We start from the raw sequence: 6,712 nt of genomic DNA, 5'->3' as shown, positions 1-6,712 counted from the left end.
CAGACCTTGGCTTGGGCATCAACTCATTTGTCACTACATTCACGGTTGAGGGCACAAAGGGTCCATCAGTTATGACGTCCCAGATTTCATAGTCTATCGCTCTAATGTAAATTGACATTCTAGTGCTCCAATAAGGGTAATTAGAGCCATCAAATAGAGATGGTCTGTTTGTTGATAGTCCCTCAGCCACTACTGACTTTTGGAGAGCCATATGGATCCTCCCTAAGGATGGTAAGCCTTAATAACAAGAAATTAGCTCTTATACCAATTGTTGGTCCTGATAATATGTGTTGACGGGGGGTGAATAGCACATATTATTGGGACCAACACTAAAAATTAGTAACCATTTTATATTGATAGGATCTTTACATTATACTATTACCCTACGTTCTACAACTATTTATCTTAATTTGCCAATAATACAGGTTATATACTCTCTAATTTCTTAGTATTTTACTATACATCTAACAATCTTTGTATAATCAACTTATTGTAAAAATAATTTACATCATGCTTTCAAAATTTAACTTCTGTGCATTACATCATTTGTTCTGATTGTATTTATATTATGCACTAGTAGATTAATCTCATTAACGTCTATTACAATAAGTAGAAACAGACCAACAATATGACTTAGAATTGTACAAACCACCAAAACTAGTGAAAGTGAGGGTCATACGAATCTGGTAGAAAACAAAACTAGATAATCCACAAACACTTCTAAGCTTTGATTTCATAGTTACTGATATCAAGGTAACTTATTAAAAATCAAAACCTTTACTTAAATGTTTCTGACTAAATACTTTTTAAAAAATACTAAAATACAACTTTATTGTATTCATCTTTGATATGCAAACGTAATACAAGTAACGATTAAAAGTTTCAATGCACAACAATTCAAATCTATACTGGAAAAAGGCTCTCTATACTTGATTGACAAATTTCAAGTCTTAAAAAGAAAAAACAACTACAATGCTTTGCCTAGTGATTTGGTGATCGTATATTCAAAAGCAACAGAAGTGAAGCAAGTTCATGAAGATGGAATTGCATATCCTACGCATCATTTTAACTTTATAGAGTACACCATACTTCATAATAGGATACACCAGAAGAACGTCTTGACAAGTATTAAAAGAAAATATCCTACATAATCAAACTGCATTTAATCATTTAACTTCTAACTTTTATACTATATTGTTTCAATGCTAAAAATTGTAGATGTCATTTAAGTGTTAACAATAATAACTTATGTAAATAAAGTCCATTTAAATCACAGAAGCACTTTTGTTCTTAAAAGGGACATCTATCCACAAAATCTCAAGTAATTACTATGATGAATATATAGTTCATATTTACATCAATATTTTTACAGGTAGAGATAGATATTTTAATATAAATACATTGCTTAACATACCATATTTCTTTTGTTAAAAACTTTTCACAATAACAATACAATCAAAGTTGTGTTGTATAGAGAGTTGGCATTGGAAATAATGAAGACAAAATATGTCGAAACAGGCCAAATACTATTCTTGCTAGTGTTGGATTGATGATCAAGACCTACATGCGTAAGTTGATCATTGTAAGTGTTTTTAACAGTAACAACAACTATCTACCATAAAAAACCATAATTATTTAACTAATTACATTTTGTAGGATCATTGTACGCATCTTCCTATTTTGCAACCAAAGTTTATATTGATCTTGTTATTCCTCAAGTAAAAGAACTAAAGGCTAGGTAATGTCGTACAAACTAAACAATTACATTATCTAATTTAAAATAACCTTAAAAGCATCCTACTTATCGCTAACAAAAAAAAATTACAAGTACCAACATGAACCAATTGAAGCCCAACTACAAAAAATGGAAAAGAGAAATCTCCTACAAATTACTCAACCAACTTCAATCCAAAAAGCAACAGTTGAAGACCAACTGGCAATAAAACCAAGGGAAACAATGGTAAAAATCTAACTACCTATACTACTATATTTTTAGCAACAAAGATTACTTTACTTATAATCATTTATGAAAAAAATACAACTCTTAACTAGAAAAACATGAATTCCTAACTATGACATCAAATTAAATCAATTCATCATACTATCAAAATTAACAATAACATTTACATCCTCTTATAGAATAAAAAGTTTGAGGTCACAACAACGATAGTCAATATAGAAGCACCAAATGAATGGTACTACAATGCATGCAACAAATGTGCAAAAGGATTGAAATATTTATCTGAAAAATTTTGGTGCAAAACCCATGATGAAAAAGTACTAATACTGATGTAAGAAAACTAAAATTTCATCATCAAATTTACAACAAAATATTATTCTACAATATAGCAATAATGATATTTTTGTCCATTTCTAATAGGATGATTTTGGAGCTAATAATACAAGATACAAGTGGTGAAATTCAACTACTGGTTTTTGGTCAGCGAGTAGAAAATTTGATTAGAGCAACCATAGCAAAGCTTGCTGCCATCAAGGAAATTAACAAAATGGTTCTTCTAGCTTTTGTCAAAGCCTTGATAAACATAAAGAGAACATTCAAGGTAGGATTGACAGCAAAAACTATTGATCAAAAATTATTAAAATTCAAGGTTCTTGATTGCAACACTATCAAAGAAACTTTGCCTGACCATTGGGAAGTAGAAAAAGGTACAACCATAAATACTACTCTTGCCTTAACAACTAAAAACCCACAACTCGTAATTGAAAAGTTTGAAATTGAAGTGTTGCCATCACTAATATATTTACAATTCACAAAGGAATTAAGCCTAGAAGAATCATCAGCGAAAAAATAAAAAATCATATATGTTAATTAAATTACTTTACAAATCTTTTATTAATTCAATTTAAAAGCCTATAAAAAATTAGACGTTAAACAAATTTTATCTTTTTATGTGTACAACATGTCCAACGGAAGAAGCACAATAACAGAAACTAAAGAAATGGGAAGAAATGTGTATGGCAACATAAACAGAAAACTATCACTGCAGTTAGACATATCTAATAGTCGTGTAACAGTTTGATCATTTTGTTTGACCAAAATAAGAGCCTCTTTCTTGAGCATTCAATATGCTTATGGGGTTCTCTTTCGATTATTTTATTAGCTCTTTTACTGAAGGAAATGTTGCTGTTATATATACTTAGGGGTAGCTTAATAACCTCAAAGGCTTAAAGTTAAATATTTATTGAAATTAAGAAAAAGATTTTATTAAAAATTTTCACTAAATTTCTAGTTCAATAAATCAACTATTATATAAAATAGAGACAATATAATAATATAATATAAACTCTAAATTAAAGTAAAAAAGTTTGCAAAGATTAGGATAAAAGTACCTAATTGTTGAATGTTTATTGTAAATAGCAAATGAGGCTCACGACTTTATGACAATAATAGTATATCAGACTTCCTATGTATTGTTTAGAGGAAAATTAAAGTTAAAAGAAGAAAGAGCAAATGAGAAAAGAAAAATTCAAAAGTGGATATTATAAATTGAAAAAGAAAATAATTGATTTTATATGTAAATAATAACTATCGGAGAAAATTAAATACGTTAATTGATTGAAAATAGAAGAAATAGTTGAAAAAAAAAAAGCTGTTAGAGATCATTAAATATATATTAATGTTAGTTGATTGAAAATAACAAAAATAATTGAAAATTAATAGTATTGTAGGAATTGAGAAGTGATAAAAAATTTAGATATATTAAGCACATAATTAGAGAAGTGAGAGAATATGTTATTTTATTAATTATCTTGACTTTTATATAATAAATATATATTTATTAGGTCTAACAATGTCATGACCCGGTATTCCCCTAAAGCCCGTGACAACCGCCGCGGTGTCCCGATAGATACTCTTTACCCGGAATGCCAACCGGAACCTCGCAAGGCTTTAATATCAGTTTTCTCACCTCTCTTCCGAGCAACAATTGCTAATATCATATTTTAAAAGATTATAAGCTATTTCCAAGCCAAAACAATAAAAAAAAAATAATTTTTGTCTCCCGGGGGTATTTTGGTTATTTTTCCTCGAAAATTTTGAAACCAGAAAAAAATATAGTATGCGAGTACAAAAACACATAATTCATAATCAAAAATAAGTTTAAACGTCCAAAACCTTCATTTAAAATGAAATTATAATTATTTGGATATAATAATAAAGAATAAAAATATTTAATAAAATATTCTATTTTCTTATAAAACAATATTTTTAGAGTTATACGTAAATAATTTTTATAGCATAAAAACAAAATAAATTCATACATACTATAATACAGTAAGTTAGAGTATTTTATTTAATTTACAATAACCAGTGGGCCCCTGAATAACCAAAAGTAAGGAGGACTATGAACCTACAATTTGGAGGATGCAAATCCAATGGTAGCCTCGATGAAACCAGCTATCTACAGCCTATTCGGAGCCTGAAATGGGTGGAAAGGAGGGTGGTGAGATCATATAATCCCAGTGAGTAAACAAACATCATTCCAAATATCTAAAGTCGAGTAAAAGGAAACGATTAAAATATTCTATCTAAATATGTATTTCATAACATAAACATTCATTTCATTTAAATAGTCAACATGGCTTATGAGTATCTTAAAAGCTTGGCTCCTGCCAAAATAATTCTCGGGAATACCTTGGCCAAGGCATTTAACCGAGTCCGTCAAGGTTGTTAAAAATTTATGTACGCATAAATCATGTTTTTATTTTGAAAACAAAGCCGTTCCTTGGCGTTAGCGGAGTTCATCATCACGAGGTGGTTCGACGTGACATGAACTCTAACCATACCTCAAGAGATACCCTACGCGCCTCTCCGACCGAGGTACATATGTAATCGGATTCTGTGCCCCTCTAATAGGTTGGTCCACAGAACCCGCCCACTGCAGCAAGCTAAACCCACCATACAATAAAATTTTGACAGCATGACATGACTAATATTATACTACCCAGCTTGTAAATGTAAAACAAAACAATTCATACAGTTCACAAACCACAATTCCAGCCAGTCATGCCAACACATTATCATAAGCCATCAATTAGAACCATAAATTTACAACACATCAAGTGGTCTCCAGTTACTCTATTTTCAAAGCCATCATTCAATTTCAAGACAATTTATAAGATCTTTTCATTTAAACACATTTTGTTTATAAAACCTAAAAATTTACCATTTAAACTCATTTTCCATAAAATTCACAAAATCGAATAAAACGACCACTTTAGATAATTAAAATGATGATAAGGTTACTCACTATTTCGAGAGTCAAATTTCTAGAGTACTCTGACTACCGATCCTCAAGTACAATTTATTTGCCTTTAGCGGAGGATTCACCACCTAGACATGATGCAAAATCAAGCAATTTACCACATTGGTGCTAAACCGTTATAAAACTATATGGATGCATGAAATGGCATGCAAATTATTCGGATTATCGTCTAAACGCAGTGTTCTACACAAATTCAATTGTGTACCTAAATAAAAAGATATTGGCCCAATTCGATCTATCACCCGATTAATTGGCCAATATGTCCGATTCAACTCCAATTAACTCCATTTTTCTTTCAATTCTCCAAACCATCAAACACAAGTCAAATAGTATAAAATTTAGCAAAATTATCTTCACATTTTTTCTTGGCAATTTCGGCCATGGTAGGTGCATCAACACTATGATTTTTCCTACTCGATTTTCTCACCATAATTCATCATTTCCTCATCAATTCACTTGAAATAAAAATCAAAATCATCATCAATATTCCACATGGAGAATTCGGCCAATGATGGGTAATGGGAGAAAATGAATTTTTCTTGTTGGTTTTTCATGCTACACATCACTAACTAACTAAAAACACTAAAATACTTTGAAATCTAGCCAAATCAAGCATCAAAACTCCTCCCCCCATGTTCGGCCAACAAGAGACCCATCATGAAACCATGTGATTCAACCATGGAAAATGCTAAAGAATGCATGGGAAAGGTAGATCTCAAGCTTTATTGAAAAAATCTTACCTTTTTCACTTGTTTCCTTGAATTTTCACACTTTTCCTTTGAATTTTTCCATCTAGGGTTCTTGTTCTTTCTTTTCTTCCTTTGTTCTTCTTTGGCCGGCCTTAAGAATGAGAAATAGGCTGATTTTGTGCTGATTTTAAAGCTAAATAATAAATGGATATAAACTTGACACATGTCACCATTCCATTGGTCTATATGTTATACTTACCCATTAAGCAATCTCTCTCCACCACTTAAATTTCTTCAATTATCTATGATAATATTGGGTAAAATTCATGTGCTGGACAAGTGTTGGGTGGTGTAAAATTACAATTTTGCCCTTGGGGTGGCAAAATGACTATTTTACCCCTATGCTTGAAAAAATGTCAGAATTAAAATTTTTCACTTCTTAAACTCAAATTATATTCTAAATAGTCAATCTTAATCAAAAACTTCTTCCAACATTCACATCTTAACCTCAAGTGGCAAAATGACCATTTTGCCCTTGGATCATGAAAATTCCAATTTGACTCCAAATCGATCTTTGAACTCCGAATCACCATTTTAAGTCATTCTAGGACTTTAAAATTTTCAATTTCATCTTAAAATCTCTCTTTGATCTAAATCGAGACTTAATTCAACTTAGTTGCATATATAGGTACACTATCGACTTTTGTCGATTTTTCGAGGCTTTCAAAGTATGCAATC

This window comes from Theobroma cacao, chromosome 1 (genome assembly GCF_053813885.1).
Source record: "Theobroma cacao isolate CCN51 chromosome 1, ASM5381388v1, whole genome shotgun sequence".
Lineage (NCBI taxonomy): Eukaryota > Viridiplantae > Streptophyta > Magnoliopsida > Malvales > Malvaceae > Theobroma > Theobroma cacao.
This window is presented reverse-complemented; position numbering follows the sequence as displayed.